This window comes from Gorilla gorilla, chromosome 1 (genome assembly GCF_029281585.2).
Source record: "Gorilla gorilla gorilla isolate KB3781 chromosome 1, NHGRI_mGorGor1-v2.1_pri, whole genome shotgun sequence".
NCBI classification, from domain to species: domain Eukaryota; kingdom Metazoa; phylum Chordata; class Mammalia; order Primates; family Hominidae; genus Gorilla; species Gorilla gorilla.
Genome location: NC_073224.2, coordinates 120,494,850 through 120,509,875, shown reverse-complemented (window position 1 = coordinate 120,509,875; position 15,026 = coordinate 120,494,850).

Below are 15,026 nucleotides of genomic sequence, written 5' to 3'. Positions count from 1 at the left end.
AATTCCCTACTCCATGATTTAGCTCCTTATGGGCAAATGCTCTGAAATACAGGGCAGTCCCACAAATAGACTCTCTGACAGCTCCTGTCTGACAGTTTGATGAAGACAAGCTTTTTTTAGATGTAGATATCTGGGTAATTGGATATAGGATTCGCAAAAGGATTGAATTACAGTAAGCCTAAGGCACTTGTATGCTAGGCCACTGAGGAAATTCAAAGTTAGCTCAGGTTCTCTTCCTTCCTCAGAAAATAAATATTCTCCTTTCTCATGACTCACACCAAATGCAAGTACGGAAATGTAAACCTGCTTTGGCTCAGTTTCCATTGTGAAGACTAAGAACTTATTACAAGTCAGGTTAACAAGGCATTCAAAACCCTACGCTGCCAATCTGAGAAGTCCCGGGGAGATAATGCTAGCCCTGGTTTACCAGCAGAAGTGTTTGTTACTGATTTACTTAGTGTCTGAGATTTTAATTCCAAGAAGGAGGAAGGTTAGCTTGATCAAAATCAACCTTAAATATACAAATTTGTTAAAGTTTGCCAGGATTACAAACTCTGACTTTTTTTTTTTTTTTTTTTTTTGAGACGGAGTCTCGCTCTGTCGCCCAGGCTGGAGTGCAGTGGCGCAATCTCGGCTCACTGCAAGCTCCGCCTCCCGGGTTCATGCCATTCTCCTGCCTCAGCCTCGCCAGTAGCTAGGACTACAGGCGCCCGCCACCACGCCTGGCCAATTTTTTTGTATTTTTAGTAGAGACGGGATTTCACCCTATTAGCCAGGAACAAACTCTGACTTTTTAAAAGATTTCCTGTAATCCCAAGATGACTCAGACTGAATCTGACAATGCAGAATACCAGGCAGAGATAATCGTCTGTGATGTGATGAAGTCCACAGTAGTGAACAACCCGAGGCAGGGGCCAGTCTATTCTGTATCTCCAGAGAAGCCTCAGTACCTAACACACAACTGGCCCTCAATAAGCATTACTGAATGCTTATTTGTTTGCATTAAACATTATGCAAAATGACATTATTTATTAGAATGTCACATTAAAAAGTGACATTCTAGTAAATAAAATATATTTTAAGATGTGTAAAATCACCTTACAAATTATAAATTTAATTATATACATGCATCTGTGACTGCTTAAATTGCTATCTTCTTTTATAGAAAGGCCTGATATAAAAAAAAAATTTAGCATAGTACTTGGCACATGATAAGACCTCAATAAATATTTGTGTTTATACTCCATTTCACTCCCTGAGGAAAAAGATCTTTTTTTTAAGGGTTGTTTGGTTTTTTGTTTTTAAATTTTTATTTCAATAGCTTTTCACATACAAGTGGTTTCTGGTTATGTGGATGAATTGTATAGTACTAAAGTCTGAGATTTTGGTGCATTCATCACCCACATACTGTACATTGTACCCAATATGTAGTTTTTTATTCCTTAGTCCCCTCCCACGTCCCCCTTCTGAGTCTCCAAAGTCCATTATACCACTTTGTATGCCTTTGCATACCCACAGCTTAGCTCCCAGCTATAAGTGAGAAGATAAGGTATTTGGTTTTTCCATTCCTGAGTAACTTCACTTAAAACAGTGGCCTCCAGCTCCAACCAAATTGCTGCAAAAGACATAATTTTATTATTTTTATGGCTGAGTAGTATTCCATGGTGTATATGTACCACATTTTCTTCATCCACTCATTGGTCGATGGACAATTAGGTTGGTTCCATATGAAAGATCCTTCTTTTAATGTATGTGAGTAATTCTCCTGGCCTTACCTGGTGGGTAGAACTGTTCACTGGGTTGGTCTTCACAGTTCCATCAAAAAGCTGGTCTTCTTTCCTTTCACACCTGACATGGTAACTGAGATAGTTTGAATTTGATCTTTGGTCTGGGTTCAGAGGTAGGGAATCCCAAACACAAATGCCTACATAGGCCAGGTGGTTAATAAAATAAATCAGGATAGAGTAGAACAATGGAAAGCAATAGGGGTCTGCGGTGGATGCAAGAGTATATATCCTATCTGGGATATTCTAACTTGTTTGGGTTATTTGTTTATTTAGTTTATCTTTTTTAAGCAACACTGTACTATACACAAGATTCACCCCTGCACTCTGCACTCCTGCAATACTAAAATAGTTACAGTTCCCTGCAAGACCCCCTCCCTCACCATCTTCTCTGGACCCTTGCACCGACAATGCTCACTGCTTGGACTCTCCCCTTACCTTCCACCCCTTCACTGGGCTTCTATTTGTTCTCCAAGATTTGTCTTAGCTGCCACCTGCTCCAGGGCCTTCTCTGATTCTCAAGACTGGGTGGGGGACTCTATATGATGCTTCTAGGCCACCCAGTGCTAAACTCCTACTTTAGCTCTTATCATACTGCATTTTGCTACTTTGCTTGTATCTAGCTCCTGTGGTACCAAAAGCTCCTTGAAGGAAAAGATTTACCTTGTTGGAAACAGTATTTGACATATAGTAGCTGCTTAATAAATGAATGAATGCATGCATGAATTAATGACTAAATGACCGTGGCCCCTTTTCTTATTCTACAATGTAATCCCATTCTATCTCCCATCTGCAGGCATAAGATAAAGTGAGAAAAGTAAAGTTAAATAATGAGTAAGCTCCCATTAGTTCATTTGGGAACACAACAAAAGTAGAAAAGGAATAAGGAAATTTTCCTTGGAAAGGCTGATTTCAACTCAGAAAGTGCAAAACAACAGGATAAGATGTTGTGTACCTGAAGGAAGCCACTATTCACAGCCGAAAGGTGTCAGAAATATTGAAAAACTGCCCAATAATTAGAACATGCCGTGTAGAACTTAGAAGCCAAAAACCTATGTCTTTGTAAAAGTCATGGCTCCATCTGGCCATTTCAATTAAAAGTACATTATTTCTTAGCTGCAATTATTATCACAATACATATAGAAAGGACTAGTTCCCCAATATTAGACTGAAGGAAGAAAATAAAAGTTTATTTAACACCAACAATTCTACCACTGTAGAGCCTGTGGTCAATAAGAAAGAATGAGAAATAACCAGTGCTGTCAACGCCAGCTCTCTATGCAGCAAAGATGACCTGTTCTAGTTAAAAAATCATAGAAGATCCTGGTTTGGGCCGGGTGCAGTGGCTCAATGCCTCAATCCCAGCACTTTGGGAGGCCAAGGTGGGTTGATCACGAGGTCAGGAGTTTGAGGCCAGCCTGACCAACATGGTGAAACCCCATTTCTAATAAAAATACAAAAATTAGCTGGGCATGGTGGTGGGCGCCTGTAATCCCAGCTACTCAGGAGGCTGAGGCAGAAGAATCGCTTGAACCTGGGAGGTGGAGGTTGCAGTGAGCTGAGATTGTGCCACTGCACTCCAGCCTGGGTGACAGAGCGACACCCTGTCTTAAAAAAAAAAAAGAAAGAAAAAAAATCTCGGTTTGTCGGTTTGGGCTGGGGGGAGACTATATCTGTTTCCATCTGGGGGGAGACTGTATCTGTTTCCATCTCTCTGCATGTCCACCTATCTATATTTTTATGCACTAGAATGTCGTTCTGGATCTTCCTCATTCAAATGGTGCAAGCTGGAGGGCAACCTGGAAACTTATTTTTAACAGAGACCAGTTGTCAAAATAATGAAGCTTCTGCTATGGCTTGGATGACACTTTATTTTCAAATCAAATAGTAAAACGTGTTTCCATTTTCACATTTTCCTTCCTGGTTTAAAAAAAAAAAGAGTTGTATTTTTATCTGAAACTTTTCCTTAAGTCTATGTGAAACTCCTTTTCCTCTGCCCTGAGCCGTGTGAGGCTGGCATATTTTTCAGTTGACACCACCAGAAAAACACTGACAGTGAGAAAGGCATTTAAGAAAGAAGACAAAGCTGAGTACAGTGGTTCATGCCTGTAATCCCGGCACTTCGGGAGGCCAAGGCAGGCAGATCATCTGAGATCAGGAGTTCAACACCAGCCTGGCCAACATGGGGAAATCCCGTCTCTACTGAAAACACAAAATTAGCCGGGCATGGTTGGGGGCACCTGTAATCCCAGCTGCTCGGGAGGCTGAGGCAGGCAGAATTGCTTGAACCCAGGAGGCAGAGGTTACAATGAGCCGAGATGGTGCCACTGCATTCCAGCCTGGGTGACAGAGTGAGATTCCTTCTCAAAAAAAAAAAAAAGCAGACATTTGGTTTTATTAATTTGTTATGCCATGGATCTAAGTGGTAACTTTATTGAGCTGTTCACCTCAGTTTCTGTGTTGTCTGAGTCAGGAGGTGGCAGGGACTAGCTGGTTGGAGGAAGTAATTGTTGCCCATTCTTGGGCACATATGGGACCGTTTTCTCCTCCTGGCCTCTATCGCTCATGACACATGACAAATATGTCTGCGTTTTAATTTAAAAAGACCCATAGCAAAGATATAGACCCAGAGATCAATGAAACAAAAGAGGAAGTACAATAATAGACTCATACAAATACAGCCATTTGATCTTTGACAACGTGTAAACACAGTTCAGTGGAGGCAACTTATCCTCTCCAGCTGGTGGTGTTGGAACAATTGGTCATCCACAGGAAAAGAAATAAACCTTAATATAGAGTTCACACCTCAGAATTATATGCAGTTAATAAAGATTAACTCAAAATAGCCCATAGATCTAAATGAATAACATAAAACTATAAAAGGTTTTAGAGGAAAAACCTTTATACAGAGAGGAACACAAAGAAATCAATAATTGTTATCTTTGAATGGTGGAATAATTATGGCTATGTGTGTGTGAATTTGTTTCGATACATGTTCTACAATGAGCATATGCTATTTACAACCAGAAAAAGGTATAAATGCTACAAATGCCATTAAAAATAAAATAAAATGAACTCGTTTCTTGATGTTTTTTATTTGCTTTTCAGTTTTGTCAACATTCGTCTGCATAATTAGAAAACAGACCCACTCTCAATGCATAGATGTCTGAAAGCAGAAAAGTATTATTAGCATGATTGTAAAGCATGGATTTCTGTGCTGGCTTTCTTTATTAAGATGTATCATGCTGAGGAAGAAAATATATAAATAAAAAAGAAAAATATATGTAGGTCAGAGGCAGTAATAGAACACTCATAAATCATTTTACATTACACATCTATCTTTTCAAGGTAGCTACACAATTTCAAGGGCAAGCATTTAACAGAAATATTTGAAAGTACATGGGAAAATGTTAATAGAATCTTCAGACTAGACACCAAATTCATTTCACTCCTGCTTGGTACAAGTCCTGTGGTGGGTGCCGAAAATGCAATGATACTATTGATTCCGTAGGTTCCTACTTTAGGTAAAATTAGAGTCAAGGCCAAAGCATAAAGATTGGGTGTCCTCAGCCTTGTAATGATGGGTCGAGTCCCAACTGGCCCAAGCCATAATTGCTTCAGGGAGGCATGGGCGGGAAGGCTGAGTGCACACTGGGGAGGTGACTGCCCAGAGAGGTGGGTGGGAGGGGTGTCCTAAGCCAGAAATAACAGCTGGGCACAGGCATAGAGGCTTGCTCAGGGACAGGGGTCAAAGTAGAGGATGCCAGATTAGCTTGGAGAGATTATACAAAGTTCTGAATTCCAGCCTAAGGGAGGCAATAGAGAGCCTTTGGAGCATTTTGAAAGAAGATTGATATGATAGCAATCGTTCTTTAAAGTATTTGCTTTGAAGATAGTTGTCTATGGAATTATCCATCTCTACTAACCTGTCAATCTTGAGGGCAGAGACTGTGTCTAGTTCATTGTTGCCATGGGACTCAGGACTGCTACTAGCCACTTCAACATCACTGTGCCAATAGTGAAAGCAACCCCTCTGAGTGAACCTAGCCATGCAGGGTCAAGGCTCCATGAGCTTGCCACGCCCCTGTGAGAAAAATTATCCAGGAAGCAACAGGCCTACATAAGCACCCATGGGTTGGCCGGCAGAATATGTTAGATTTCAGCCCCACTTGCCCGTCACTCAGACATCCTTGTGCTGTATGCAACCTGCATAACATTAGGTTGAGACCCTAAGGAACCAGAGGGAGGGGACTGGTTTAGAGGTGAGCAGATTAGGCACTGAATTAGGCTAATGACAGTGGGAAACGAGGGGAGAAAAGTAAGACAAGTGTCTAAGAGACATGTACATTCTCCTTGCATTTTAACAGGAATCACTGCTGTAAAGGATGCTGGGTACTGTCTATAATAAACACAGGCCTCTCTAACAAATTGCTCCATTCAGTTCCTCAATGATGTCTCTGCTTAGAAAATTCTCTTCTCAAAGTCTTGTCCATAGGCATTGGCTTCTCCATAGATTGGCTCCAGTTTCTTCCACTCCCAGTTGATGATGTTTAAGCCTAAGAGCTAATAGTACGTATAAATAACTGCCCTCATGCTGTCTTAAAAACAAGCTATGAAAAGTGCTAATTTTCTCTAGTGGTGGAAAGGAAATGAAGGCAGAGGGTGTTTATTTCTCTTACAGCCTTCTGAGACATCTATGGAGACCACTTCCAGCAAGGTGAGGTTCATTTTAGCCCTGGACCACTTAACATCTATTGTCCCAGAAACACTGATTTCCCCGTGGCATATCTGGTTGCTCCATCTCTGTCTCTTTCATTGGCTCCTCCTCATCCACTGAACATTTCTCTGCTGGAGTTCCTGGTTTGGTTCTGAGTTTAACTTCACTCACCTACACATCCCACCTCGTGGTGCCATCCACTCCCACGACTTCAAATGCCCTGGGTGTGTGACTCCTTTGGATGACTCTAGTCCACACCTCTTTCCCAAACATCAGACCTTACAGCATCTTCACCACTCAGCATTTCTATTTAACTATCTTGAAGATTTCTCAAAATCAACATGGCTAAAGCCTCACGTATTGCTTTTTATTCTTATCATAAAAAAACTCTCATAGTAATAAGTACTGTGGCTCACGTCTGTAATCCCAGAACTTTGGGAGGCTGAGGCGGGCAGAACAGCTGAGGTCAGGAGTTCAAGACCAGCCTGGCCAACATGGCGAAACCCTGTCTCTACTAAAAAATACAAAAATTATCCAGGTGTGGTTGCAGGCACCTGTAATCCCAGCTACTTGGGAGGCTGACGCAAGAGAATCGCTTGAACCTGGGAGGCAGAGGTTGCAGTGAGATGGAACCACTGCACTCCAGCCTGGGCAACAGAGTGAGACTCTGTTTAAAAAAAAAAAAAAGCTACTCAAAGATATAAAAATATAAGTTGAAAATTCAAAATTTAGCACCACCACATTCCATTTAGGTTTCCTTTTTGTTGTTTCGTTTTACAAAAATAGGATAATATTATATATATACTCTCTCTGTTCTCACGTCCTAAAAATATAGCATGGAAATTCCCACCCCTTCAGCCAGCCATGTCTACAGCTATAGATAGAATTCATTCTTTAAATAGGTATATAATAGTCTATAGTATGAATGTGCCATAACTTAACTCTGCTTCTGATCAGCATGCTCTTTGCCTCTGGGTTTCTGCTTGGAAACAAACAATGCTGCCATTACTCTATTCTTTTCAATCATCCAGAATAGCGTAAATAACATTAGAAATGTCTTTTCTTTACAGGTTAGATGCAACTCAGCTGCTAAAGCATTTTGGCCTTTTTTTTTTTTTAAATCAAAACTCTCAACTATTTTGGAACATCCTCATGGCTAATGATATGTTTAAGTTTTATATCTCTTCTAGGATCAATGTTGTCAGTTTATATTTGACTCAGAAATCATCCATTTCCTATAAACTTTCGAATTTACTGCAATAGACTTTTACACAATGTTCCTATATGATTCTTTTCATCTCTTTTATACTAAACTCTTGCTCCTTCCCCTAAGTCTGCTTTTTCCTCCAGTTTTATGAAGATCAAGAAACCATCATTATCCCCAAATTAAAGTCATCTTTGGGTCCTTCTCAGGCCTCCCACGTTCAATCTTCCATTCAATCCTGTCCACCTCTAAAATAGCTCTTAAGTCTATCTATCTATTCCTCCTGACCACCACTGCCATTGTGTCTCAAAAGCAACGTCATCATCATATCTTTTCTGGACTATTGCAATGCCTTCTATGTATCCCTCCACTTCTTCACTTCTGTCTATGCAGCATTTTCACACTGGAATCAGAGTGGTCTTAAAATGTATATTGGATCATGTTATTCTCCTGCTGAAAGCCTCTTAAATGGAATTACACTGTTAAGTTCTGAAGTCCTTTTCTATGCTCCCGTCACCCTTCATGACTTGATTTCTGCCTGCCTTTCAACTCTCAACTCCCACTATTATCTTCCCCACACCTCTAAAGTTTTAGCCCTACTGACCTTTTTTAAAAAATTATTTCTCCAAAAGCATCAAGCTAGAAAGGGTAGTGCTATAAAAACTGGCTGTCCATCTTGAAGCAAAGTTAGTTAAAATCTACCTCACACTACAGTTTTAATGTAAAATACATTTGAAAATTTTAAATCTTGAAATAAATTGTAAGATAATTTATGTATAATCTAGGGATTAGGATGAACTTCTTAATCAAGAAACCCAGAAGCTATGCATGAAAAGATAGATATGTTTGAAAATATAAACATTACAACTAATTATGTGAACAAGAGCTACCACATAAGTGAAAAGATAAATAATATTTTGGGATAAAATATTCATAATGTAAATAAATAAAAAGGGTCACTATATGTGCCAATCAAGAGTTCTCACAAATGAGAAAAAAAGGGTAAATCTCCCATAGAAAATATAGGCAAAAGATCATAAGAGGAGAATCTCCAGCTTCATCAAGCTATTACAAGATCAGAAAACCAAACACCGCATGTTCTCACTCATAAGCAGGAGTTGAACAATGAGAACACATGGACACAGGGACGGGAACATCACACACCAGGGCCTGCAGGGGGTGGGGGACTAAGGGAGGGATAGCATTAGGAGAAATACCTAATGTAGGTGACAGGTTGTTGGGTGCAGCAAACCACCATGACACGTGTATACCTATGTAACAAACCTGCACGTTCTGCACATATAACCCAGAACTTAAAGTATAATAAAAAAAAAATTATATATATATATATATATATATTGACCAACCTAGGGATTGCTAAGAGAGATGAGTATCTACCTTCAATCAGTGACTTAATAGAATTAAACCTGTACCAAATTACAAGCTGTTAACAAGGGAGATTAGCAGCTTTGGACTGCTTATGTGTATATTTGACATTGTAGGGGATGACGAGAAAACAAGGACTAGTCAATGTCATGAACAGTGACTGCATATTTATGAGACTTTCCTGCTAGGCCTATTAAAAAAGAAACATCAAAGATTAAAAAAAGAAAAGAAAAAAAGGAGAATCTCTCTCTCTCTCACACACACACACACACACACACCCCTCAAAATGACCAATAAAATAGGAAAAATGTTCAGCTTATATTCCCTTGTGGTATGGGAAATGCAAATTAAAGAAGTAATATCACTTCTCACCTATCTGACGGACAAATATTCAAGAGTAGAAAATTTTGCTGCTGGTAAGGATGTAGGCGAATTGGTACTTCTGAAACACGGGTGGTATAAATGTGAATCATTATTACCTTGTTCAGAAATAATCTGGCAATATCCAGCAAAATTATATGTGTTTACTCTTGAAAAAAATTAGTTAAAAATCACACTATGGATCACTGAGATTATCTATCTATCTATCTATCTATCTATCTATCTATCTATCATCTATCTATCTATCTATCTATCTATCTATCTCAGTAATCCTACCCTTGGGAATCCTACCCAAAGAAATAAATGACCAGATATAAGTAATGATGATGAAACTTGCTATATAATAGCTAATATATATTAGGCACATTTGATATGCCAGGTACTGTTTTAAATAATTTACAAATATTAACTCATTTTATCTACATGACAACCCAGTGAGATAAGTACTATTATTTTTTCCATTTTACAAATCAGCTCTAAAATACATGTACAAGGACATACATATGTAACATTTATTATAGCATTTTTTAATAATAGAGACAAAGAGGTTGCCTATCAATGGTGGAATAGTTGAATAAAATGTGATATTGTGCAACTATTTAAAAGAATGATTTGGATTAGTGGTTCTCAACTTTGGCTACACGTAGAATCATCTGGGGAGCTTTTGAAAACCACAGGTGCTTAGGCCCCACCCCAAACCAATTAAATCAGTGTTTAAGGGTCAGTTAGGACAGAAGTCATTGAGTTAGATATGTGGCAGTTAACTTGGAAGAATGTCCAAAGCAAACTGTTAAAGATCTCAAGAAGGTACATAATATAATCACATATTTAAAAACAATGACATATTTAAAAACTCATCTGTGCATGTATCTATCTATATCTATATATACACAATATATACTATATAATGTATATATAGTTTATATACATATTATATATATTGTATGTATATATTATATATTTATACATTTAATATATCTGAATGTTTATAAAAATAATTTTCTATATTTATAAATTATTACATGTAAGACAAATATTTATATATAAATGTTATATATTTATAAATGTATTTTATATTATATATAATAACAGAAAAGTATGGAAATATACACACATGGTTAATATTAGTAAGAAATGAGGCACAACTGGCTTATGAGTAGGGGAGAGGGAGGAGGCAGGAAGGATGGGAAGAAACTGGAAAGAAGGCTTAAAGCTAATTGCCACATAAAACAGCATATATTCTCATAGTTATCTCAAGAAAATAGAATTTCGGGTAATTCTAAAATGCTTTCTTGTGTAAAAAAACATTTTCTATAAGTATGTCTCGTTTATGTAATCAGAAAAGCTTTCTCATTTTTTATTTAAAAGCTAGTTTTCACTTAATGCTTTAGCACATGTAACCCTGTCTGCTGGAGCAGAGTGCCTTCAATTCTTGCCTGACTGACTATTCCTTCCTTATTTGTGAGGCCTCAACCTACATGTCAGTCCCTCAGAATTCCTTTGAGAGGGATCAGAATTCATTCTCTCTGCCACACTCAACTCTGTCACACTGTCCTTTGCATTCAGAGCACTTGTCACCATTTGAAATAATCTGTGTGGCTGTTAGACAAAGGTCTGTTCCCACCCCTAGAGTGGAGGCCACAGAGGCCAGGGGCCACGTCTGGTGGGCTCACCAGTGCACTTCCATGCCTGGCCCACTGCTGAGCACAAAGAGGGCTCAACAAAACATCGGTAATTATTTGGATCGTTTCTCTGCATTTAATAACTTTTCACATGTTCTCTCATTGTGCTGTGTGCTCTCTGATGTCTGTGTCCACGTCTTACACCTCTCAATACTTTCCTGAGTGCTCCACAGATCTCTGGCTAATTGGACACGTTGACGGGTTTCTCATTTCCATTAGCTTTTCTCCTTATATCATGTGCTCACTATTGCTGTCCCCCTCTCCTGCTGCATCAGGAGCAAGCTCAACTGGGATAAAGGTCCTAACCTACCTGCCCGGTTTCAGTTCTTTCGCCTACACTTGAGATCTCATGACTATACTTCAGTGGTCATTAGCTCCCACGTCAATCACAGCTCCTTTGCTGTGTGCTCCCTGCTTTCTCCTCCCAGTAGTGAAGTTTACCGTCTCTTCTTGTTATGAACTGAACTATGCCCCCACAAATTCATATGTTGAAGTCCTAACCTCCAGTACCTCAGAATGGGACTGTATTTGGTGACAAGGCCTTTAAAGAGGTAATTAAGGTTCAATGAGGTCATAAGAGCCCCAGTCCAATAAAACTGGTGTCCTTATAAGAGGAAGACAGACACACATGTACACAAAGGAAAGGCCACATGAGGACACAGCAAGAAGGCAGCCATCTTAAAGCCAAAAAAAGAGGTCTCAGGAGAAACCAAGCCTGAAATTACCCTGATTTTGGATTTCTAGCATCCAGAGCTGTAAGAAAATGAACTTCTGTTGTTTAAGTTATTCAGGCTATGGTATTTTGTTATGGCAGCCCATACAGACTACTATACCTCTGTTGAAGAATTCACTTGGGTTTCCCAGAGCTAGACAAAGACAGTTTAATGGTACCACCCTTTGTTGCATGCCTTACCACCCACCAATCAATTACCTCAGGCAGGGACAACAACCTTTCAGCTGGTATTTTCTGAAAGGTGAGTTTTTTGCTTTTTAAGGACATGTTTCTGCTACACTTCCCACGCCCACCAGAAGCTGGGGACAGATTTATCTTCCCTCTTTACTCAGGAGTCTCAATCCTAGTATCATAGGAAGCTAACTATTACCACCACCACTTCAATTCCTCCTTTATTATTTTTCTTTAGAAGACCTGGCAGGTACTCTTCAAATCAGTCTCCTGGTGATCAGTCATGATAACGTAAAGTTCCTGATTCAGGCATCCAAATTAGGAATCAAAAGATTTCTTCTAAGCTTTCCCTCAGGACCTTGGGAAGCTAAAAAAGCTCACAAAGATAATACCCCGTCCTTCCTCGGAGAATAATAAAACCTCTCATAGTGAATGTTGGAGTCACTATCACCAAAAGGAACACTCAGATCCCACATTTTGGTTTCACTATTCAGAAACCACAATATTTGTTCTTGAAACATGATTGAGGAAACCAAATACCAAGAGAACATGGCTTTTTACCATAGGTTTATGGGAGTTTATAATCTACAATCAATGTTGAGAAAATAAAATTTGGCCTTTTGGGCAGGAGCTCCATCAATAAAAGTGGTCAAGTTCAACCTATCCAGACACAACAATAACAATGATAGGAAAGAATAGAAATGAATGACGTTTGATACCTAAACAGCAATTAGTCTGTATTGTTAAACATTTCATAAAAATAACTCATGAAACAAAGTGCCAAATGACGGGCACCAATTGAGATAGCTGTTTTACATTTGGCTTTATTTTCTAAATGTATCATAAAAACATTACAATATTTCTCACTACCAAGTTTCTGCCCCAGTACCCAAGCCTCCTTGGGGTCATCAGAAAATGGCATAAAAATAGAGATAAGTTTGATTTGCAGAACTGTAGGATACTTTTACCGTCTTCATTTTTGTACTCTAGTATCAGAAGGGGCAACTTGACATTTCAAGCCCTATTCAAAGAAAGGCTATTAACTAAGTCCTACTAGATAATATGTAGGTTAAATTATCTTATTCTGTAATGCAATGCCTATCACAGCCACCTCCCAATTCATTCTCCCCTATCACCATGAGAAACCCTATCAGTCATAAGCAGCCAGGACACTACCAACCAGGAGTAAAGAGCAGGCATTTATCCCTAGATCATGTGGCTTTATTTCAAATAATGATCTTATCACTTGGTGAATTCTTGCCATATTACAACACTGAGTAGCCAGTCATTAGCACAGGAGGCTTCCATGCTTTTGGCACCAAGGACTACTCAGATTCTGGTTTCTTCTGTAACATCCAGTTAAGAGCAAGATTATACACATCCTCAGCTTCCAGCTGTTTAACTTTGCCTCAATCATTAAAAGAGATAAAAATGATTTAAGATTAAAAAGTAACATTGAATAACACTGTGCAGCAAATAAGTCATTTAAAGGCTATATCAAAAAGGAAATGAAAGACATGGCATATAGGTCAACCACATCTGCAGCTCTTTGTACCTTAGCTTGGTTGCCCTGTACAGCTCACCATAACTACTTTTGATTAACCACTTCTAGAAGTCTTCTCAACCAAACATCTTCTCTAAATATTTCAGGCTGAGATTACACAGCCATAGCTGAAATTACTAGGGATTTATAATAGTTTTTCTCCCCAAGCTGGGCACACAGTGATTCTTCTTCACATAGTTTGTAACCCTGAATTGTCTAAGGCCCAACCACACCCAGAAAGACTCCTAGGTATGGTAGGCAAAAGAATATATAATTGACATATCTGTTTATTATGCAGAGGTTTATCAATAACTTAGTTTTATTCTTTTGGTAAGTGGAGTTTGCATTTTTTCCTTTAAAGCCTTAAGTGAAGTCTCCCAAGATAGGTGTGTGCATTTAAGTTAAGCTATAGAACATTGATAACACCTTTCTTTACATTAAACTTGGCATCACACTGAAGAGGTGCAAACTCATAAAATAGAAAGGGTTCATTTTAATGTTGAGAAAGACACAGACAAATAATTGAAATGTGGAAAGAATTCGTGCAGGAGTTTAGGAATGGAAGGGTGATCCAGGAAGAGAAAATGAGTTCAAAAGCACAAAGTGGGCTGTGTGCAGTGGCTCACACCTGTAATCCCAGCACTTTGGGAGGCCAAGACAGGTAGAATGCTTGAGCCGAGCAGCTTGAGACTAGCCTGGGCAACATGGCAAAACTCTGTCTCTACAAAAAATAAAAAAAATTAGCTGGGGTCTGGTGGTAGGTGCCTGTAGTTCCAGCTACTCAGGAGGCTGAGGTGGGAGAATTACCTGAGCCCTGGAAATTGAAGCTGCAGTGAGCTGTGATTGCACCACTGCACCTCTAGCCTGGGTGTCAGAGTGAGACCCTGAAAAAAAAAAAAAAAAGCATACAGCAAGTAATGTCAGTGAAAATGGCAGAGTAAAAATCTCCAAAAATTCTCTAATCCATAAAATTAATGAGAAAACTGGCAAAAATTGGATTGCCAAAATCAACTTTCCCAGAAATCAGGATATTAACAAACGACTTGCAGCAATCTGGGAGCATTTATTCAAGAAAAACAGCTGAATCTCGGTAAGAAGAGTGAGCTTTGTGGTGTTTTAATTTGTCCCATAATTTACTCTTCAGCTCCACAGTAGCCTTGAAAATTTAACAGCGCAAACTCATGTTGAAAACTAGCACTTGGCAGTCACCAGAGGACAAAGAACAGGGCTAGAGTTCCTTTGAACCTCATTCCAGAGAATTATCATTTGACCTGGTTAGTGGTTCCCTGGGAGACCTCATTTGCTGTCTATTTCACCTAATTCATTGCTCCCCAAGTGCAAACAGCTTTTCCCCTGAGGGCATTTGTCTAAACAATTGTGGACAATTGTTTAACTTCATGGCTGCCTGAAGAGGCAGTGGAATGA